We start from the raw sequence: 24057 nt of genomic DNA, 5'->3' as shown, positions 1-24057 counted from the left end.
AGTGTGAAAGGAGCATGAATGGCAGCATGGCCAAGGGAAATGAAGCTAGCTTTCAGGTGAGTGGGATATCTCCCTCTCAGTGTTCAAAGCTTGAAATACTTAGGTGGCCCCAACTCAGTGCGAGCCAGCTTCATGTACTGACAGGGGTCTAAAAGGAAGCAGAGGAGAAGGCCAGAGTTCATGGCACCTGCAAACACTGAAGGAGACAGGATTTCCCGCCCTTAGTGTGCAGAGTAGAGAAAAGGCTAGAATACGAGGTGGCAGTGATGACGAGGCATTTTCTTTGTGGACTCTTGAAAAACAAATAGGGTTTTTGATCATGTAAAGATAATTCTCCTGAAAGATTAAAATAATCCAGTCTGAGCCAAACCTTCCTATAAGAAGGGCACAGACCACTTCTATGATTCATTCCTTTTCCCTTCAGGAATCCAAACCCAGCACTGGAAATGTTGGAAAGCCTGAGTGCATTTTACCCCCCATGATGGTCAGTCCACCCACTGATTTCAGTGTCCAGATCGTAAGCACCAGAAAGCTGGGGTTGTTCATCAGTTCAGAGAAACACCCTTGAAATCAGAAGCTAGGCTTTGCGGGATTTAGTCCTATCTCTGTGCGGGGGAGAAAATCAAGCAGCACCTAGGCGTCGGAGAGGAGGGAATCCCAGCTCCCGGCTGCCTTTGGTTTGGGTTATGTTTTTTTGCAGTTATTTGCTATGAACCTATAACAAACCGAGCAGGCACTTTGGGAAAGCAGTGTTCATAAATCACAGTAACAGGAAACAGACCACTAGGGGGGATTGTTAAGCCATTTTGTGCAAAAAAGAATGACTCTTTAACTTTTGAGAACGATGCCGTTTCATTCTTTCAAATCGTCATTAGTCACCTTGAAGCAGGCGCAGTGCACCAGAACTGGAATTCAATCTTTTGCAAGCAAACTCGTATCTCCACCGAAAGTGATCAAATGCCTGCAAACATCCCTTTCTTGTTTTAATTGCGAAAGGATTAATGAGGGCTTTGAAGACAGAGCTGTTCCCACTACGTGCTTCCAGAAGCAACGGTTCCCACAGCATCTGGGCACGTGCGATGCAGAAGCTGGGCCCAGCCCTCATCACGTAGTGGGGTGCTGTCTGTGCAGGGTCTGGGGTGTGCTCAGCTCTGAACCAGTCAACTTTGTTACCTGAACTCTCCCAAACCCAAAGCTAAATAAGAAAACAGCAAACAGTAATTCCCCCCCCCCACCCCCACCCAGTGATTACAGAGGGACAGGGATCAGGGGGAATTCGAGAGGCCAGACTAAATGAAGCATTTTTCAGATAAAAAGGCAAAACTCTAGATTTTAGCTGGGGGGATGCTAACACACACATGTGGGGATTGTTTAAAGGAACCGCCAGTTTGTTTATTTATTTAATAACTTTTATTTTACGCCAGTATTTTTAGAATTGCTCCTCCAGTGGAGAAGATCTCTTACTTGCAGTGTGTTAATAATCATTTCCAAGGCGGTAGCTACAAGTCTCTCGCCGGGTAGGTCCAGGGCTTGGTGTCAGTGAGGAGCCTCTTGGAGGATGTATTGATTGGAAGACAGCGAGTTGGGAAAGGCCACAGGGCAGGGGCTGGGGACGAGTCCAAAAGGCTCACGATTGTTTCAGTCATTAAACAGCGATATTTAATTTGAGTTTAGTAATCCAGGGCACTATTATTTGGGCCCAAGCAAAAAGGAAAAAAAAAGAAGAAGAAGAAAATTAAATAAGTATAATAAAAGAGCGAGGATGGGCCAAGCTGCTTTGGGCAAAGAAGAGTAATAAAGGAGTCTTTATAACTGCCGGATGGTGGGATATACTACCCCCCCCAAGCAGAATGTCAAATTCTGTCCCCCATTTTTCCCTCTTAAAGCATGCTAAAAGGAAAATTCTTCACAGAATCTTAAAGAACTTTTTTGACACAACAGCTGCAAAATCTATTTTCTAAACAAAGATTTATACATATTTATATGAGCTTAATCCAGATTTTTTTTAATAAATCATCCTCAGAACTGCAGAGGTAAACTATATGTAAATACCTCAAGTAATAGGCTTGTAGTGCAAATCACATCATTTTATCTTCAATTTTGCATTCGTTTTTCTGGCTTAAAGGTGCATCAGAGATATGCATTTTAGCATATTCAGAACACGGGGCGTGAAATTAAATGTTTGACAGAGTGAGAAAAATATACAGACTTTGGAGATGCCTTAAAAATAGTAATTTATGCAGATCTAGAGGAGTGAAATCATTTGCAATGGAGTGACCCTCTCTCCAGGAATTTTGTGCTCAGTGTTCTCCCCTAATCTCCCGCTGTATCTTCATTTTTCATTGAACTAGCCAGTTTTCTGCGAAGCCGTCTTGTAGATAAGGGGAGTGCTAAAGAAGAAGAAAGAGGACGCTCGGTGGGTCCGTTTCCATTGCACTTTTACCCAAGGCAATGGGCAGAATTTAACGGATTCCTTCCAACATATGTTTTTGCCAGATAAGTAAACAGTGTGTGTCGGAAATGAAAAAGCATTTGCAATTTAATGACATTACAGCTCTCAGCTTAGGCTGGCGTGCTGCGAGGCGAAAAGCAGAAAAAGAGAGGAGAGTAGAAAGAGAAAAAGAACAAAGTTCATCTTCCCTTTTGTGCATTTTTATCAAGGAAAATATTACTTCTTTCCCCCCTCTCGTTCTCTTTTTCTTTTTCGTCTTTTGGCTTTTTTGTCTCACTCATTTACATTTTTTTTCTGTTCTGCCTTTCTGTCCTCTGTTCACTTTTACCTTTTGCTTATATTGCCACTGACTCATTTCTCTTTTCTCTCTCCATTGTGTGTCTTTATTCATCTATTTTGGCCATTCAGTTTTACCTTAGAAGAAGCTGTTTATCCCACAATGTATCTTTTTCCTGCGTTGTACTCCTAGTGCTATAGCTCATAGTCAACAGGATTGTCGGAGGGATTATAACGTTTCATTTCAAAGCACTACAAATCTGCTCTCTTGCCTTCGGTCCCTGCTCCTGTTTCCTCTGATACTCGTCATTTGATTTCACGTTCATTGCAGTCTTTAGTTTCACCCCCAGACGTGACGGCACCCTGATGTCTAAGCACTGATACCCACTGTCTTTGCGTTGCATGTTGTTTCTGCAAGGTTCCAGAAACTTAACCTTGAGATGGAAGAACCATCCTCTCCCACCCTCGGTCAGATTTGGACGGGTGTGGATGGTGAACATGTGGTCAGAATCGGTCCTCCCAGTGCCTGATGGCCAGGGAAGGGTGTCTTGTAGCAGATGCGAATGCGGATGCTCGTAGCGGGCCATCTTCTGATAGAAAATGAACCCCATACACTGCAGCCGCATTTGCTTCTATGTTTCCTTTGTGTGCGGGTGATCACTGAAATATGTGTATATTTGAGAGTTGTGATTGTGTAATTGAGTGTGCCTGGGTGTGTAAGTGTGTACGAACCAGACCATGTGATAGGAGCCCACAGGAAGGTGTGTGGAGTTGTTTAAGGCAGTGTACTCTAAGTCTTCGATGACAGGCATATAGAAAACATGACTCTCTTTCAGCTTCAATTCTACCTTAAATTCCAGGAGCAAAAGTTGAAAGGAAAACCAGTATTTTCTCCTTACTGAGATCCATAGCATTTTTATTTCTAGGATTATTTTGACTGCACCTTTGACAAGTAAGAATAAGATTTTCCACCCGGTCTCCCTTTTGTGACAGACTAGTTAGATGACTAAGCAACCCCATTTAGGAGGAAGGACTGAGTCATTTTGGCTACCTTAAGTTGTCAGTTGGTCAATCTAGGCAGTTCCTGAAGAAACAATTTCTAACATGAAGATTAGGATCCGTTGCTGTCTTTCTATTTTTGCAAAGCAAGTTCACATATTTCTAATATTGTTATCATGCGCATTTGAATACTAGTACTCCAGATATTAAACACGAATTCCATTCCAAGAATACACTTGAAAGTTACCAGTTAACCTGCAGGTTGAGCGTAATTGAAAGGACCCGTAATCAAATTTCAAGTCCTATCACAGAAATACCGGACAGACTTTAAAAAGATGCTTAAATAAAATGCTCTTGTCTAAAGACATGTGCATGTTTTTACCATAAAATTACATCTTCCACATCTTCCAGATCCGGCACTTGGTAAGTAAAAAGAAAATCTATTTGGACATAAGGATGTAAAGTAGCTGGAGGTGGTAATTTAATCAACCAAGGATATATTTCAATGTTTTTCTGGTCTTCTGGCATTAGCACTTTAAATTCATTATGTCGGTTTGACAGATATATGCAGCCTTAAGGATCTAAAAATGAAATCCTAGAAGTATAGCCTGCTAGAGGATATATATTGAACTTAAGAGATTAAAATGGTATAACCATTGCAATAGAATGGAACATATCGCGTTTCTCATTTTTTTCCCCACTAAGCATGAGTATTTTGCAGATGTAAAATGCAGTCTTGTCTAATTATAAAACCTGGCTCAAGAGTCAGAGAGCTTTCTAACTTTTATACTGATGAAGTGGATATTAGAAAGAAAATGTTGGCTTCACATACAGTCTGAAGACGAAGAAGTCTTCCATTTGGGATTTTATGTATCAATAATTTATTAAGGAAAAGGACACAAGTGGTCACATGAAGCCCACTGTTCAGAGGCAAGCATCATGCATGCTGTTTCTATTTAAGGCAAATAACAAAAGAACCAAATTATAAAGCAGGTCTTAACATAACTGCGACGTTCAATCTAGTATATTATTATGCCAATTTAGTAGCATTAATGATCTGTAATATTAATTCATTATCCTGGAAAATGGGGAAGAGTTGCCATAATTAACTGTATTAAGCCACAATTAAAAAGTCATCCAAGCTGTTGTAAAGATCCTAGCGATGATAAGGGCGTTCGTTATATTACAAACCTTTCTGACCATGTAAATTTTGTATGTGAGTCTTTGTTACAAACAGCCCCTCACTCCGAATTCAGATATGTCAAAAGAGCAGCCACCCACGGAGGCAGTGACTGACTAGACGCCTTATCGGCCCCTTCCATCGCCAACTGCAGTTCAACACTTTCTTGCAGGGAGAATCAGCTTTGAAAGAGGTACAACCTTTTAGCATATCTACTTTAATTTCTCACAGGGAAGCAAAAACAGGCTGTCTGGTGAAATTCACATATGTCGACAGACTATCTCTCCCCTGAGATTAGGGTCATCTTTGAAAGTCACATTTCACACCGCACAAAATGAACATTTTGATGTTTTAAAATGGAGATCCTATAACGTCCAAGCCTAAATCCAAGTTGCCTATCACCAGATGTCTTTAAGCTCTTAATTCTCCTCCCCACCTATTTGAAGTCTCTATTGTGACGGGAGTTTTTAAGGCACAGACGATATCAGGTGACGAGATAAATGGGACCATGAAAGGAGGTGGGATGCAGCCAGGAGGGCAACTGATTCAACCGGCCAGTCCGAAGGATTCCCTTTATCTTGGACGGGAAAGATCTGCTGGTGATAAAGGCCTATTTCCTCTTTCACCCTGACTTCTCTTTACACCCACATCATTATCATTGCCTTTAAGGATCAGGAGTTTTTCCTCCCTCAGCAACATTGAGTATGCTGCTATCTCCACGCATAAATCACCCTCTAAGTGCGTTTGTAATCGGGGACTGTCCTTGCTGACGGTGCTGAGCCGAGTGAGTGAGAAAGCGTAGGTGGTAACTTGCACACACGTGCAGCGGAAAGTAATTCAAGACAACTGAAAAAGAAAGCACATCACCAGCTTGTCCGGAATAAGGGGCTAGGGATTTATATTTGCAGAGGTTCGTAAAGGACTCCTCTGAGTGGCTCTGTTTTAGGCCTGTTCAGCCTGAAGCCCCACTGCAAATCCAAAATCACATCTGCCACAATATTGCTCGGCATTCGATCAAGATTTTCAATGAAAAGAAACTGCAGTGATTCCCCCAGCAGATTTTTTTCCCCCACACCCTGTGACTTTCTATCAACATTATTGGATGTGCCTCTGTAAAGATGCACATACGCTCAACACTCCGATTTCTGCAGTGTGCCATGTGCCGGAAAAGTCTTGACAGCAGCACCAATGAATGCTCTTACTGACAAGGGGCAAATCATTGGCCAATCTCGGCCTTACTGATTTGAGGAGTGACTCCATTCCAGCAGTCTCACTCACCAAGACCAACAACCTGTTCTCAAGAAAAAAACCACTCCTCCATTCTTGTACTGAAGCATCCAGTTTAAACATCCAGCCTAAGAAGACTCATATCCCGCCATGGAAATCTGGAAGCTTTATGACTGTTGGCCAAAAAGAAGGCCCCTTCAAATGTGTTACTATACGTAGGAAAATAGCAGTTACTGCTTCTGATGTAAGAGTTTCCAAAAAAGGCTTTCTTCCAAGAGATATTGCCAGAAAAAAGAAAAAAAAAAAAAAAAAAAAAGCGGGTCTCTTATATAACCCCTGTGGGAAGGTGGAGGCATTTACCAAACCAAATCTAACTTCACTCCCACCCTTTGGAGCTGTAGCCCTCCAGAAGCCTGATTTACCGTCCCTCTGTAAAGGATGTGTGGGGCAGATACAGGTGAAAAGACACAGTTTTCTGGATATGTTTACAAAAATCCTAGCACTAGCCTGGCTGAGATGTTGGGAAGAAGACGTTGTGCCAACACCCTTCGCAGGTGTGTATGGGTCCAGTTCTGTTCTGTGTATTTGCAGGACGCAGTCAAGGATTCAAAAGGAAACCAGGTTTGGGATACTTTTCTGAGGCTCTCAACAGGCTTTCCATTCTATATGAACTAGGATCCTTGTGAAAACCCATTAGAGCAGTAGTTCGGCTTACGGCCGAACATGAGAGTGTTCATGGTCACAAAGACCCTCACGCACCATGAACTACTTTGTATGATTCTTGTTCTGAGAAGACAAAACTCAGGGTCTCAGCCCTGCCATCAGGCACTTCTAAATCACCCGAGGGAAGGTGACCAGTGTCCGCAGACCTGACCCCTCTCTGCGTCGGCTCTTTCTCCATCCTTACGGGGAAACTTACCAATGTGTTCACATTCCTTTAGGTTCAGGTAGGACTTTGGTTAACCTTCCACATAGACCAACACGTCCCGCAAAGGCAAAGGCCTTCGCTCTCATGTCCTTTGTAGCATGGTGGCTACACCGTGGCTCCCTCGTGCTTGTGAGTACAGAGGAAGTTATTAAAAGAAAACAAAGTACCTAGACGTGGGGCCTGGCAAGAGCTGCTCTAAGTTCTTCATTTCCTGTGAGTGGGCCTTGATATTTCCAAGACCCCACAGTCCACTGCGTATGAAAGCAAAAGTAACATTTGTTGGCAGGGCTCAGTTAAATCAGTGGGGTATACAGACAGCACGGATTTGGGCCTGAGGATCTTACTCTGGGGCATTAGAAAGAGCTACTTCTGGGGCTCCTGGGTGGCTCAGTTGGTTAAGCATCTCACGGTTAGTGAGTTCGAGCCCCACATCAGGCTCTGTGCTGACAGCTCAGAGCCTGGAGCCTGCTTTAGATTCTGTGTCTCCCTCTGTCTCTGCCCCTTCCCTGCTCTTTCTTGCATTTGATCTCTCTCTCTCTCTCTCTCTCTCTCTCTGTCAAAAATAAACATTAAAAAAATGTAAGAAAGAAAGAGAGAAAGAGCTACTTCTTTCCCCACCTGAGGGATGCATGAACACACCTCACCACATCTTCAAGTGTCCCATGGTGACTAAGGCATAGGTCTGTGAAGGGATTATGGATCGCTCGTCCAACCCCCTCATGAGGCTACTGAGACTAAGAAAGTTAATTATCTGCTCCGAACCACCAGCGATCTGGGGGAGGCCATGCCTGGAAGGCAGACTCTGTCTCTTACTTAGCCCTGTGCCCCTTTTCACTGTGTAACTAGGCGATCTGTCTTTATGAGGGATCATGATGTGTCAAAATCAGATTTCACTAGTAACGTTGTAAGTCAATCTTTTGGGAGCTTTTGATCTTTATTTTTGGTCGGTGGGTCAGGAAAATGAGTTGTTACCGCTCCCCCCATGACTGTCTGCTCTCATAGTATCTTGTGTTACCCGTGTGACATGCCCTCCCGTGTCCAGGTTGAATGGTTTCAGTCTCACACATCAACTCTTCATTAAATAAAATTGAGGTTACAGGGCACCTAGGTGGCTCAGTGGGTTAAGTGTCTGACTCTTGGTTTCAGCTCAGGTCATGATCTCATGGTTGGTGAGTTGGAGCCCCTCATCAGTCTCTGTGCTGTCACTGTGGAGCCTGCTTAGGATTCTCTCTCTCTCTCTCTCTCTCTCTCTCTCTCTCCCTCTCTCTCTGACCCTCCCCTGCTTGTACTCTGTCTTTCTCTCAAAATAAATAAATAAACTTTACAATAAATAAATAAATAAATAAATAAATAAATAAATAAATAAAATCAAGGTTAGGAAAACCAGCTTAGCAAAGGGCTTCCGTTTTTAAATGCAGACGAATTTGCACTATTGGTTCAGTCGCCCCTATTCTGAGTTCAATTGGGTTACCCAAAAGATGCTGAAGTCCTAACTCCCAGTGCCTGTGAACGTGACCTGATTTGGAAATAGGATCTTTTCAGATGATCAAGTTAAGATGAGGTCGGTAGGGGGGGCTTTATTCTAATCTGATTGCTTCCTTCTAGAGGGGAGAAATTTGGACAGAGATAGACACAGTCAGAGGGAAGAAGATGTGAAGACACAGGGAGAGCACCGTGTGTAGACAGGAGATTTGGGTGACGCTTCTGCAAGCTGAGAGTGCCAAAAGTTGCCAGAAAACCACCAGAGGCCTGGGAGAGGTGGGGACAGATCCTTTATCGCAGCCTTAGAAGAAACTAACCCTGTGGACACCTTGATCTGGACTGCCAGCCTCCAGGCCTGACACAAAGCTACCAGTCTGCGGTACTTTGTTACAGAAGTCTTAGGAAACTAACATACCTCCCAAAAGGAATACAGAATGCAGATTTCCTTTTGTGCATTACTTCATGCGTGTTTATCCTTTTTCTTTTGCTAAAGGCAATTTAGAGATACTAGGCCTTACATGTATTTGGAGAAAGGCACGCTTGGTGATCTTAAAAATAAATGAGATTTGCAACCCTTAGTTTGTAACTATCCACACTCTGTTCTTCAGGGACTCTTTGAATTTCCAGGATTGCTTCATCTTTATTTCTAAATATGATTTAATAAGTACCCCTGGAATTTGTTACAGTGCTTGGTCGTTAAGATGATAGACCCTCAGTGAATGAGTTCTATCGTGAATTGCATAAGGCTGTATTTGACCTTTTGTTTGAAAGTGCTAGAAAATACTTGGTGGGGTGCACAGTGGGACCTTTATCAGTATGTGTACAGAAGGGGCACACGTGCACGTATATGAGAAGCCAACTTGCCAATATATGTGACTCTGTAGCACCTATAGTTAACTTTATTCTATTTTAGTTCTTTTTGTTTTCAAATGTTTAGTTACTTATTTTGAGAAAGAGAGAGAGAGAGAGAGAGAGAGAGGAGAGCAAGCATGAGCAGGGTAGTGGCAGAGAGGGAGAGAGAGAGGGAGAGAGAGAATCCCAAGAAGAGGCACCCAGGCACCCCCATTCTATTTGCAGACTAGAGATGGTTTGATTTTCTTCTGTTATTTCCTAGATTACTTCAGGGATGGGGCAAAAGACTTTGCCATATTCCTTAATTACATGTGAACAAAAAGCTACCAGCTAAGTGTTACTGAATTTGGAACATAAGGTAAACTTTTTTGACGTCTGTACACACTCCTGGGGGGTGGGGGAAACCCGGCAGGGGAGGCTGTAGGGTAATATGCTTTCTAACACCAAACAGAAAATTATCAAACAGCAGCCAGTATCTTTCCTTGACTCAAAGATGTGAAAAGACTAAATTCTCTGTGCTACCTGAGAGGCTTGTGTGAGGAGACTACCTCAGGGGGCTGAAATGGGCAGCTTTCAAGAGGCAAGAGTTGAGTCCCATCCCTCTGCAGGGCACCTCGGTCTGCCAGGACAATGCCTCCGCAGACAGCAAGCATCTTCCAGGACCCCTACGCGCACCACAACAGACTGCGCCAATTCGGGATGAAACAGCCAAGTGGAAAGCAGAGACTGAACACGTGCATGCTTTATCCACCAAAGTCCTATGTAAGCTAGTCTTTCAAGAAAATAAGCACATCTTTCTGGAGCGTACAGTTCCTGTATTTGCTGAGAATGTTTCTCAGGTTTCTATATTGATTGGGAAATCATCATATTGAATTGCAACGAGTTCCCAACTGGAGTGCTGCAAAAGTTTGCTTTAAGCAAACTCAAGGCATGAAAGACTAACACCTGCAAGTCAAGGTCGTGCAGACACGCTGGGCTCCCAGTTGTCCAGCCGCAGCGCAGCCGCTTCCCCTTCCATCACGAGCCACCGCCCCTCGTCCAAAGGGGCCGTCCAAAGGGGCGGGGGGTGGGGGGGGCGCACCTCAGAGCTTTCCCACTTGCTTTGGGCTTGTGCCTACCTGGGGTCACTAGGCGAAACGCAGGCTGGCTAGTTACACTCAAATTTCAGAGAAACAATACAACTCATAGATACAGAGAACAGATGGGTGGTTGCCAGAGGCAGGGGTAGCGGATGGACAAAATAGGTGTAGGTAGTCAAAAAGTACAAACTTCCGGTTATAAAATATGTAATGCCCTGGGGACAGAAGGTACAGCATGGTGGCCGTAGTGAATAATACCGTTTTTACATGTTTGAAAGCTGCTAAAAAAAAAAACAGATCTTAACAGTTCTCATCACAAGGGGGAAAAATGGTAACTGTATCCAATGATGGATGTTAACTAGATTTTTTGTGATCTTTTCACAATTATACAGATATTGGATCATTATGTTGTACACCTGAAACTCAAACATAATGTTTTATGCCAGTTATAGCTCAACGAAACATTCTAATTTCAGAGGGGCAACAAGCAGTTTCTTAGTGGAAGTATGTCCCAAATCTTGCAAACTTACACTAAAACATTATTTGTTGTTTATCTGGAAATCCTACCCCACCTTCCTCATCACCTGGCTGCCTCAGGTTTATTGTTCCGGTGACTTAAATGTCACTTCCTCAAAGATGCCCCTTGAAGGCCCAATGTAAATTATTGCATTATTCTTTCAGACCACCCCATTCTTCTCCCTTATTTCCTCCACATCACTTGTAACTATGTTTTCATTTTTGTGTTTATTTGATTCTAGTTCATCTTCCCCATGAGGCCAAGGGCCGTGTAGGTCTCTGTTGTTTGCTGTTATAATACCTGGTGCCTGGCACTTACTAGATATTCAATATTGGTTCATCGAATGAATGAATGAATGAATGAATGAGAAAGGGAAAATTTTGCTAAGAATCCCTTATCTTGCTTTATTTCTAGTTAATTTATTTGGTAGACTAGCTAATGATTTAAATAGGTTTATGGAGAAAAATGAGATTCCTCGGGAAGTTTATGGAATTTTCACACAATATGTTGAGGGTAGTGTTAAAGCACCTCAGATCATATAGTATGTAATTACATGTTATAAAGTAGATGTTGTGTTTACATTATAAAGTATATGTTCAAAGAATTACATATATGTTCAAATATATATAATCTTGTAGTGTGTAATTACATGTTATAAAGTATATGTTCAAAGAATTATATATTGAGCTCATAAGTGTCTAATAAGCTTAACCTAATTCAAATAATTTTGCTAATAGATCTGCTGTTTGTTCTAAGAAAGAATTTTGAAGAATTGATTAGCTACAATTCAGCTGTTACAATGGTCACATTGAAACAATCAGCATTACTATCTGTTAATCGAAGAATAAGCTGCAAATAGTCCGTTCATGCGGACACAGAAACCCATCTAGTCTATGTAAAAGATATCTTGTAACATACAGTAATTTGGAGAAAGCAAACAATTTTAAAATTCCATGGAGAACGTTAGGTTCTCCCCAGCTGTAAAGAACTAAGCAACCAAATAGGCACTTTTAGAGAAAATAACTTCAAAATCATATATAAACAAAAACACCAAAGATTTTTCTCATACTACTTATAGCTCTGGCAAGGCAAATATTTTCTAATTGAGGATCCAAGATCAAGTTCTGACTGATGTGCATTTTGTGTTTTTCCCCTACTTAATAATCCGTTACTAAATGTTGGATTGTAGTTGTCGCTCCAAGAACAATTTCACAATGGACAGGTTAGGGTTGGGCCAACTCGGATGAAATGAAGAGAACGGTTGGGCTAACAGTTTAGATGGGATATTGGCATGAGTTTAATTTACTGGAGGATGGTTCAATTTCACTGCTTTTTAGCTTGGTAACCATGTGACTAGTTATAAATTGGATATCATTCAGCAGTTGCAATTGTACATATTTTTCCTTTTTTTTTCCTATAATGCTAAAACCAGCTGTCAGATAAATACAAATCTCTCATCTTAGTCTATTTTTACAGGATAATGGCCTCATCACTGATTCCACCCTGTTTTATACTTCTTTGCTAAAATTACAAGCTTATCCAGTGAAAGATAGAAATGTATATATCTAAAAATCTTCAGACACCCTCACTTGAACTTTTTCTTAGCTGTCAGACTCTATACAATGTAATGTTTTAAGGGACTCTAAGTAAGGAAAAATTATAAACACGTGTCACCTAATAATCGCTGAAGTTATCTTAATATTGTCTGTTATTTCTCTATAAAAACTATAGAAAATAAAAGATAACACTTGACATCAGGTACACCAATGAACACTATTAAGGTTAGATTGCAAGGGTGCCTGGCTGGCTCAGTCAGTAGAGTGCACAACTCTTGATCTCAGGGTTGTGAGTTCTAGCCCCATGTTGTGTGTAGAGATTAAAAATAAAATCTTTTTTTTTTATTTTTACTTTTTTAATAAAATCGTTTTAGAAAAAATATTAGATTCTATTTAGGTCACAGTCTGTGGTTTGTATATCTAAGATATACAGAACCCTAAACCTGTACTTTTATTTTCTATTATTATGCTTTAAATATGGCAGAAATGTATTTCCTCCTCAGTATTGACCCAAAATTCAAAACAGTTAAATATGGTAGTGATGGGGTTTTTATTCCCTGAGGGTCTGGTTTGAAATTTCAAAGTGAACTTGAAAAAAATCGCATCCACTTGCTCAGCAAAAAGCTGTCTAGTTTGCTTGTGTATCACTTTGTTTCAATTCCGTGGAAACAGTTGTGGAGTTTCCAGGGTCTTTTACCTAACGGTAAAGTGGTCTGTGGGCAGAAAAAAATTCAACCGCAGAGGCAAAAAAAAAAAAAAAAAAAACCCTCCAAAGCTACATGATATTTTTCACATTTTTTATCCAGTTCTGCCTGGTTATAAAATAACGTCAAAGCAAATTATCATAGTTTTTGAAGTGTGATGGAAGGCAATATGGCAGTCTGCCACTCCTGAACACACGGGCAGGTGGCCTGGTGTCACGGGAACATTGACCAGGCCGGCCTGACGATCCTGGGTCTTGGTCTTTTTGGCGACTGTCGCTGCATTGGGTGCAGGATTCCATGCATCTTTTCTCTCCAAGCCTCAGAAGATAAATAGAAGACTCGTTTCCGCCCTTGTGGCATCCTAAAGGACATGTCCTATGAGGTTTGCTTTGTAACATTTAATATCCATTTGCTTTTTCACTTGGTATGTCCAAGGATCAAATTGGGTAAAGTTATCAGTAGACCTTGTTCAAAGAAGTTGAGTACCATTGACGTGAGTGTCTGTTTTCTCTTTTAATTCAATAATTGAGATGTCTGCCTATGTAACATGTAGGAAACTCAGAGGAGAAGTGTGTGCACACTGTTTGTGTGTGTGTTTGCGTGTGTGTGTGAGAGAGATGAAGTTTATATATACACCAGTCTACATTTAGCAGACAAATACTTTCACTTGGAGAACATTCTTTAACCATGTGGAGACGAAGCACCATTTTTCTTTGTAAATTAGCAAATTTAATGTAACTTGGTGATATTGTTTTTGCCGACACTTCACAGCTCTTTGCAACATGAATATGTGCCAAAGGCTCTTTTTAAATATAATTTTTGGATGAGCAGCACATTCACCTGGTCTGAAAATAATATAACTCGGTATAGAGTGAAAGGTATTGTTTCTGTCCCCCTGCACACTATTCCCAGCCCTCCGTACATATCCCTTTTGTTTTCCTCCAGAAGTTTTGCAGATGTTCTTTGTATTTGAAAAATAACGTATCAGCACTTTGAAAATATACAAGGTGGAAAGAAATCTTAAATTGTGATAAAGTATTGGTTGGACCTTTGAATTTTCTCTGTTTACTTGACTAGCTCTTGTCTCTTAACTCCTAAGTTAAAATTCTTTGTTAAAATAGTTAAAATTAAATACTTATCTATGTGAACTTAATCATTTTTCAAAGAGAAGTTACATGAATACAGTTGGGGTTGTTTTATTCAGAAAGTTTTGAAGGGGAATTTCCTCACTAGGTGGCGCTCCTGTGCCTGGAGGTCCGGCAGGGAGTTGCCCCGCCCCGCTGTCTGCAGATGCACGGTTCACCAATTAGCACACAGTTACCAAGGAGACCTCCAAGTTCACGCGGAGGGAAAGGCCTCCATATTTTCTCTTCTCTAAAAAATGATTGCCCTACTCATATTTCTGCTCTGCGCAATATACGACCTTCCAATTGGAGTGAAATTGTTGTGTGGTTTCCTCTTTAGACTGAGAGGTACGTTATGTTAGGTTTGTACTCAGGCAAGAAAAGGTCATTGCAAGTGTTACTTTGACCTGGGCAAAAACCCTGGGAAAATTCAACTTCCCAGTTGAACCAGAACTTGAGAGAAGTTCCCTGTGGCACGTCAATGATCTGCAAGATGCCCTCACCCTTTCCCTGATGACCTTAATGTCCATCCAATAACAAAAAGCTTTTAAACATGCTTTGGTGGTATTATCTTCCTTAGGTGTTGACATGGCCTCTCTACTAAGAAGGGATCAAAGTGCTTTTTCCTGTCTGAGCCTCACACCCAGCATGAGGCCAAGTAAAACATTACAGATGTGCATAAAATAATAATCTAGGGATTTCCATTTATTGATCAACTCTGTCAGAAAGTCAAGAAGTCCATCAGGCAATAGGGGAAGAAAAAAAAAATTTAAACCCAGATTGAAGAAAATTAAAAATATACTAGCTAACTTTTTATTTGATATATTGATCCTGCAACCATTAATTTTTTATGCATTAATTCATACGTACTAATCTCCCACCTACTATGTGCCTTGCACTATCCTGGTTGTCGTAGATGCAAAGATAGATGAGACTATGTGTTTCAAACCCATTGGGATAATAAACTTCCAGTCTGACCTCTCTTTCTTTTCTTCTTTTTTCAATTTTTTTTAATGTTTATTTATTTTTGAGAGAGAGACAGAGCATGAGTGGGGGAGGGGCAGAGAGAGAGAGGGAGACAGAATCTGAAGCAGGATCCAGGCCTTGAGCTGTCAGCACAGATCCCAACATGGGACTTGAACTCACAGACCACGAGATCGTGACTCGAGCCCAAGTCGGACACTTAACCAACTGAGCCACCCAGGCATCCCTGAACTCTCTTTCTTTTAAAAAAATTTTTTTCAACGTTTTTAATTTATTTTTGGGACAGAGAGAGACAGAGCATGAACGGGGGAGGGGCAGAGAGAGAGGGAGACACAGAATCGGAAGCAGGCTCCAGGCTCCAAGCCATCAGCCCAGAGCCTGACGCGGGGCTCGAACTCACGGACCGCGAGATCGTGACCTGGCTGAAGTCAGACGCTTAACCGACTGCGCCACCCAGGCGTCCCTGAACTCTCTTTCTTAATCAAACCCCCTCATCCTCCCATTACTCTGATAACAGGTCCATGTCTTTTTGTTCACCACTCTCTTCCACTTTTTGATACAATGGGCATCAAAATTGTGCCCAAATGTACCTCTTTAAGTCACCTTCTAATTCAGATTACTTACTTAAGCCACATACTCTATTGTATTTGTAATTTGTAAGCATTCATATGTCACCTTAACCTAGGAGCAACCTCGAGTCATGTGAGTGTCAGTTCACCTGCTCAGAATGATTTCAAGCTTTTGAAAACAATGTCTTGCACACATAGGGTGACCTCAGTTCTCATTGACTGAAATATTGCTTTTAATGATTATATTAGGAAAAACAAAAGCCTGTTACAGAAGACCCTTTGGGAACGATGGGACGATCAGGCTAGAGGACATCAGCTAATCTTTGGGGGCTTCTTCGAATGACAGCTCGACAGTAGGGAATAGGTAACATGGGAAACCACTAGCTGGTGCCCGGGGTCATGCCATCAATCGTGATGATCATTTGTGCCCCTGGCTTCTAATAATGCCAATGCACAGGTGGCCCAGATTCACTGTTTCCCAGTGGAAAAAAAAATTAACAAGAAGGGGCAAAAAAGATAGGAAAAGATAAAAGAAAACGCATCATTGACTATCTGATGTTGCTTTACTTATGAAGCTCCCCCCCACCCCCCAAAGTGGGAGGAAAGTAGGGGAAGACAGGAAGAAGTATCCTCTACTCAAATGACGCTAAGGAAGATTTTCACTCTTGCAATGATGGCATGTGAGATTATAAGTGCCCGATCTCAGAACTCCAGGGGACGAGGAGAGCACTGAACTCCTGTAGGAACACAGTGAATTGAGATGAAGCAGAAGAGGGAAAGGTCCTTGAGGTGAAATGCACTCGAGGCTAGCAGAGAGCAGGAAAGACACTATCTGGTTGTCTTTTTTAAACCACAAAAGTCTTTTCAGGACAAGGTTCCTATATTCTAATCAGAATTAAAATGCAGAAGAGAATCAGGAGAATCACCTGATACTTCTCCACCCAGGTATTCTCTGCTTACTCCTGGGTGAGTCTAGCATCAAAGCAAACAAGGGCAGAGCTACACATTTCTGAACACTTAGATGCAAATTAGAACTTAGACGCTAACACCAGTGTGCCTGCTTTCCCTTCAGTCTCTCCCGTCCAACGGCTGTGCATAAGGATTTTTCCTTCGTCGTATTCCTTAGTCCTTATGGGTACTGAGAAGTACAGTCTTTCACCACACATGCTTTTCCCCAGCAATTCTCCTTCTTTAATTAGATCTCTTTGGGATTGGGTGAATTTAACTGAGTACCTGTTCATACAAAATGAATTCCCTTTATAATCTGTCATGCCAATCACCCATATGGGTTGTCCCAAATAAAAAGGACCACAATGGACACACCACACCAGTTATTCCCTTTGGCCATCAAACTCCAAACATCTTATAACCAAATCATATCGTAATTGGTATTTACTGGGGATGGCAGGCAATGAATGGTGGTGGTGATTATAGTGAGAAGGAGATATAAACATGTATCTGGAGAAGTTCCTGATCTTAAGACACATAGAGTCCAAGTAGTCAGAAAACACAAACACTTCAAAAATTGAGTAATGACTCCGAATGGGCTTGATACTGGACATTGTCCTAGAAGCTCTGAGGAGGACACAGTTGCCCCACAAGAGACAGAAGGATTTGACGTGGGCCTCAAAGAATGAACAGAAATCCCAGTTTAGAGGCCTGGAAAAACCATTCCAGGTGGACGAAAGGTGTCATTTAGACAGGTTTTAGCGCAGTCTACGAAAACTGTGGGGAAATAGTGGGCAATAAACTGGAAATGTGGATTGAGGCCAGATAGTGGAAGGAAACTAAGGCGCTTGGACTTTATCCTGGTGGTAATGAAGAGATAATGAAGATTTTTAATTAAGGGTTTGGCATGATTAAATGGTGTTTTAGGGAGATTACCGTGGCAGCAGTGAATTGGAGGGGAGAAACAAGTAAGCGATTAGTTAGGAGACTATTATAATCATCCAGGCTTGAAGCGGCGGGGGTCTGGGGGCAATGGGAATTGAAAGGAGAGGTGGAATGTGAGAGATAGTGCAAGGGAATGCCCAGCAAGCCTTGGAGACTCACAGATATTCGGGACAAAGGCAAGGAACGTGGCAGTGAGCGTAGGTACCAGAGACAGTGAGGGGAATCAGGGAGGTGAGTCATTTGGGAGCAAAGGGGGAGATTGGAGCATGGAGTTAGCTGGGCTCTGGGGTAACTACAAAGCATCCAAGTTCAGATGTCCAGCAGTTAGGTGGAAATGCAAGATGGAGACTCTAGAGAGCAGCCAGGCTGGGGACCTAGACCTCTCTCTTTTATAAGTCAATCTAACTTCTTTCCCGCGAAAGAACTGAAACACAATGACTAAGAATGTGCATATTTTAGGATGAGTCCTACAACATATCAACAGGAAGGAAGAATCCAGGTCATTCTTTGAATATTTTAAACTTCTGGAAAAAGTACTTTTTTAATAAATCAGCCAAATATTTCAAATGAATATTTTTTAAAGCTAAATTTCCCAGATAACATTCCCAAATGTTCAAATTTCTTCCTTCGGGGAGGCTCAGCCTTAGTGTCTAATAAAGTTCAATTACAGAATAATTTCCATGTTGAATGTGGTGGTGATTGCACTATCTACGTGGAGCTTTGTGACTGCGACGGGACTCCAGATGAATGGTGCGAGAGCCTTCCTAATCCTCGTAGGCCCTTTGCCTAATTCTCTCATGCAAATTAGAGGGAAGAGAGGTTTCCAGATTTCATTTATCAGGAAAGTGCATCCTTCTAGCAAAAGGAATCAGCAAGAAGAGGCACACGCATCTTTAATGTGTGCTGCTTAGCCGATGGCATGCGGCCACTTGGATTTCCACCAGAATAAATGCCAGCTGACCCTTTCCTTCAAACAGCAGAATATTATGAATCAAAATGTGAACATGGTGGAAACACAACAGCCTTGGACTTCGCCGTTGGGTGTGTGGACTCAGCTGCCAAAGTCTTCCCCACATGACTTGGATGTTAGTGATTATCGTTTGAGTTTTGCGATGAAATTCAAGAGACCAAGCAAGTCAGTCAAATCGGCCATTATCTGAAAATCACGGGAAAGACCTTTTTTTTTCTTTTTTTAACCTGCAAATCAAGTACTGGAAAACAATTGGCTTCCAAATCTAGAACAATCATCATAACTCACAAATGCATGTCAGTAGTCCTTGCCCTTCCATGAGACTTCCAGGGGGATCTGAAGGCTCTGTTGTCATCTGTGAATTTAGGAGCTCCACGGTGTTTTAAATGTGTGTGGGTGTGGGTGTGGGGGGTGTCTCATCTGTCAGGGCTGTCATAACTACCATATCTGGTTGTCACCTGGCCACAAAGAGCTTAAAATCCCATCTCCTGTTGTTGATTCCATCAGCAGAGCTTATGCCTGCCCTTGTCCAGAGGTAAGCTCCACTACTCCAGGAGAAGTGGCCAGCACCTTGAGCCATTTCTAGATGGACTCAGGAGTGTTCCTCTCCTACAAGACAAGAGCTTTTAACTGAAGCCTGAGCTCAACTGCCCAAGAGCCCTGGGAACTCTGGAAGGGAATGTTGAGATCTCTTGGGCACTAACATCTCCCACCCTCCAAGCCCTTCTTACTCGAGAAGCATCTGAATTTAGCAAACATTTAAATTCCTCAAACTTATGCGTTAAATCCAAGCAATTAACGCAGAACCCCATATGGAAATTCTGCTTTATTAATGATCAAACTTCTTTGTTCATAGATACAAAATATTAAGCAATCAAAAGTTTACCACACAACCCAGCCAGACTGGGTCGGGTTAAGGAGGAACTCCTTCCTCCTCCACCCCTTGTAAGATAAGAATCTTTTTTTGAATGCAAGGAGAAGGGATTAAATAACTTTTAAGGGTCCTCCCAACTCTGAGATCCTATGAGTGTTGGTTAAGATGAATATACTTGCACACTGTGCACATTTCCATAGGTCTGAACTCTCTGAACTCCAGGGAAACACTGCCTCTGACCTCCCCAGCAATGGTCTCAGCCCTTGATTTTGGGAAGTCCTTATCAGTAAATGTCTGCTAGATGCTCCAAACCTCAATAAATAGGGAGTAACACACACACACACACACACACACACACACACACACACACGTTTAGTTAATTTATTTTTTAAATTTTATTTTATTTTATTTTATTTTTGAGAGAGAGAGAGGGAGAGTGTGCACGTGCCCATGCATGCACACAAACGGTGAAGGAGCAGAGAGAGAGGGGACAGAGGATCCGAAGTGGGCTCCACAGACAGCAGAAACAGCAATGTGGGGCTCAAACTCACGAACCTCGAGATCATGACCTGAGCCAAAGTCAAAGTTGGACACTGAACCCGACTGAGCCACCCATACACACACTTGATTTAATCCCCAATTTTCTGATATACCTAAGATTCAGCTTTTTCCATATTTAAATAATAACTTAAATTCTGGTATCAAAATACATACATCTGTGTATGCTTTAGCGTGCTAATTAATAATCATTTCTAAGCAACATATAAGAAGACATTATATAAAGAAATTTAATCTTGATTTATTCAAGGTAACCAAGGTTGACAATTTGGTCTTAGCTCTCCTTAGCAAAGAAAGACAAAGGTCAAAAAGTAATCTTTTTTCAGTCATTCTTAGTTGAAAATAAATTCTGAATTTCTCTAGTATTAATATGTTGCCCTTTTTTATGTGTCAGAAATAGAAATGGTAGAGGGCTGGAATGTGATCTTGATATATGACTTTACTGCTCTTTGTACTAACTGCTGAATTATTATCATTTCACAGAAATTACATCTGAAAGGGAGGAATGTGTTTTTAAATCACATGATTCCAAAGGAATAACCTTTGTGAAAGTGATTAGTAATTTCTCCAAGCGATGAGCTTGAAAATACTCAGGTTCAAGGATCTATATAACCCTTTCGTTCTCCTTCTGCTGTGGTCATACACGGAACAAGAAACACGGGGAAGACACGTGTAGACACGTATTGTGTCTACAATACGTGGAAGGTATTCATTCTACTTTATTAGGTATCAGGGGAAAGAAAAAACCAAGTAACCCACCAGTCACTGTGGGGGGAGGGCAGTGGAGGGAGGGGTGGGCTGAAGATACTGTTAAACGCTTGAATTAACAACAAGTTCATTCCCTATACATTAATTGCACAAGAGGGCCACTCCCCAGGCAAATTTAACTTCAGGAAGTGACTTAGGCCCTGGGAAGAATAGAACACAATATTTCATCAAATACAGCAAAAACAAATGACCTCAGACTCAGGAACCTGGAGACCATGGTGTAAAAGTGTGAACTGCTTGGGGTGCCTGGGTGGCTCAGTCGGTTAAGCATCCGACTTCGGCTCAGGTCATGATCTCACGGTTCGTGGGTTCGAGCCCCATGTCGGGCTCTGTGCTGACAGCTCAGAGCCTGGAGCCTGTTTCAGATTCTGTGTCTCCCTCTCTCTCTGCCCCTCCCCCACTTGCACTCTGTCTCTCTCTGTCTCAAAAATAAATCAAAAACATTAAAAAAAATTTTTTAAAAAAAGTGTGAACTGCTTGCAGGAGAAGGGAATCCCTTTCCCGACAGGACAGGGAGGGCACAGCGGGGAATGACAGGTAACTTCGGAGTCCATTCACAGTCATCTCACGAGGGGCCTTCATTAATTTGGAAATACCAAATTGGCAGCCTCCGGGTGCACCCCGCTTACTCCTAAAAGCGACCACACCGCTGCTGCGAAGTGGACTCTCTTTTGCTTTGTGTTGGGTTTGAGTGAAGAGAGGGTGAATTTCAGGTCTGCTCAGGGGCCCTGGGAAGACTTTAGGAGCAAGTTGGTCAAAGTCAGCTGCAGGCTTGACTTGAAGACCCAGTGATGGGTTCTGGAAATCCGCTCATATTTCACCTTCTAGTATTTAAGAATGGACCCATGAGGTTGTTCTATCTCCTTGCATCCCAGGAGGTGTCGCCCTTGGATACAAGACAGAGTAGCCGCCCTGCGTCCTCTTGCCTTTCTGGTCTCTAGTCAATCACCAGCAGATGTGTGCCTGGTGGGTGGAGAAAGGTAGGGTGCTATGATGGTTAAGGTCACAGACTCTGAAGACTGACTGCCTGGGTTCAAACCTTGACTCTACGCTATCCCTGTGTTACCTTGGCCTAGAGACTTAACTCTCTGTGCCTCAGTTTTCCCATCTGTAAAACAGGGATTCACCCAGCCATTCACTATTATGTTTATTGAATCCTCTAGTGCAGAGGTGAACAACACCGTGCCTGCTCTCATGGAGCCTCTATTGTAGTAAGAGGAAAGGCAATAAACAGATAAATTAGGATGTAACAGAGAGTAGTAAGTGCAATGAGGAGAATCGAAATAGGTTTAGGAAAAAAAACAAAATAGGTTTATGTGGTAGAGTGACAGGATGGCTGCTTAGCACAGCCTCTCTGAAGAGGTGACCAGAATGGCAGGGAGTCACCATGAAGAGATCACGGGGAAGGGGTTTCCAGGCAGAGGGAACAGCAATACAAATCCTAAGCCAGAATGAGCTTGGTGTGTTCAAGTCAAAGAAAGGCCAATGTGGCTGGAGGGTTGCAGATAAGCAGGAGATGGGATGAAATCAGGCCAGGGTATTTTATTCTAAATATAAGGGAAGCCACCAGAAGGTTTCCAACAGAGGAACAGGGGAACGACATGACCTGAGCTCCCCTGACTGTGTGGTATAGAGCGTGGATTGCAGCAGGGCAAGAATGGAAGCAGGGAGACCAGCTCCAAGGCCACAGCAGTGAGCCAGGAACGAGGAGAGTGGTGCTGGGGAGACAAGGAGAGAGGCTGGATATGTTTGGCAAGAAGAGGCAACAGAAGCTGTTAGTGGAGTTGGATCTAGAGATTAAAAGGACGGCTCCTCAGATTTGGGCTTGAGCAGTCAGGTACCGTAGACGGAGGTCTCATCTACTGCCCTGGGAAGGACTGCAGGGAAGAGCAGGTCGAGGTGGGGGAGGATCGCAGGTTCTGTTTTGGACACGATGCTTAAGATGCATATTAGATGCACAAGGAAAGAGAAAGGTCAGGCAGAGCGGTGGAAGAACGAGTCTGAGTTCTGGGGAAACATCCGTGCTGGCGATTTGAGGGCCGCCGGATGTATTTGGCATTTCAAGCCATGGCACTGGGCGAGAGACGAGCTGGACAGGGAAGGCAGAGAGGGAGGGAGGAAACCTTCTGGGTGTGGTGTCATGACAGCCAAGAGAGGAGTTTCAAGGAGGAGGGAGCAATCGACTGTGTAAGATGCTGCAGAGGATTGGGTAATACTGTGACTGAGAACTGTCCATGGATTGGGTTTGCCAAGTTGTGGGTAATCCCTAGAGTAGCATCTGTGGACGGGTGAGGACAAAGCTTATTTGGGATGGGCTCAGGCAGGGGCAGATCAAGTTTAATGATAACCAGGTCTGTGCCTTGTGGGTGGAGAAAGGCAGAAGGTTGTAGTGGTTAAGATCGTGGACTCAGAAGGTTGACTTTAGGACCTGAAGGGTCTACAGCCTGGGGGCTCTCTCATAGAAAAATAATACAGAATTAATAAAAATGAGGTATAAATGTATAAATCTCTTTAGAATGAGAAATTACAAAATAAGTTACACATTTTAAGTCTGACAAGGGGTGCCTAGCTAGCTCAGTTGGTAAAGCATGTGATTCTAGATTTCAGGGTTGTGAGTTCAAGTCCTATGTTGGGCATAGAGATTACTTAAAACACATACACACACACACACACACACACGCGCGCGCGCGCGCGCGCGCGCGAATAAAAAATAAACAAATAATGGGGCGCCTGGGTGGCTCAGTTGGTTGAGCATCCAACTTCAGCTCAAGTCATGATCTCGCAGTCCATGAGTCTGTACCCCACGTCAGGCTCTGAGCTGTCAGCACTCGGAACCTACTTCGGATTCTGTGTTTCCATCTCTCTCTGCCCCTCCCCTGCTAGTGCTCTGTCTCTGTCTCTCTGTCTCTGTCTCTGTCTCTCTCTCTCTCTCTCAAAATAAATAAACATTTTTAAAAATTTAAAATAAATGAAAATCTGACAAATAGCAATATTTTTCTTAATTTACTGCCAGAAGCACCTGTATAATATTTTCCTTCTTGGGGTACCTGGGTGGCTCAGTCAAT

At 42.5% G+C, this 24057-nt stretch overlaps 1 long non-coding RNA gene across 1 annotated transcript in view; it reads right to left on the bottom strand.

The window, feature by feature from the left end:
* Positions 1–1338: 1338 nt before the first annotated feature.
* LOC131483589 (uncharacterized) overlaps positions 1339–24057 on the bottom strand; it is a 32737-nt gene continuing 10018 nt past the window's right edge. Inside the window, exon 4 of the long non-coding RNA XR_009247788.1 lies at positions 1339–1686. This is a non-coding gene — a long non-coding RNA (uncharacterized LOC131483589). The remainder of the gene's footprint in view (positions 1687–24057) is intronic.

The sequence above is a fragment of the Neofelis nebulosa genome, chromosome 1 (assembly GCF_028018385.1).
Source record: "Neofelis nebulosa isolate mNeoNeb1 chromosome 1, mNeoNeb1.pri, whole genome shotgun sequence".
Taxonomy (NCBI): domain Eukaryota; kingdom Metazoa; phylum Chordata; class Mammalia; order Carnivora; family Felidae; genus Neofelis; species Neofelis nebulosa.
This window is presented reverse-complemented; position numbering and strand designations above follow the sequence as displayed.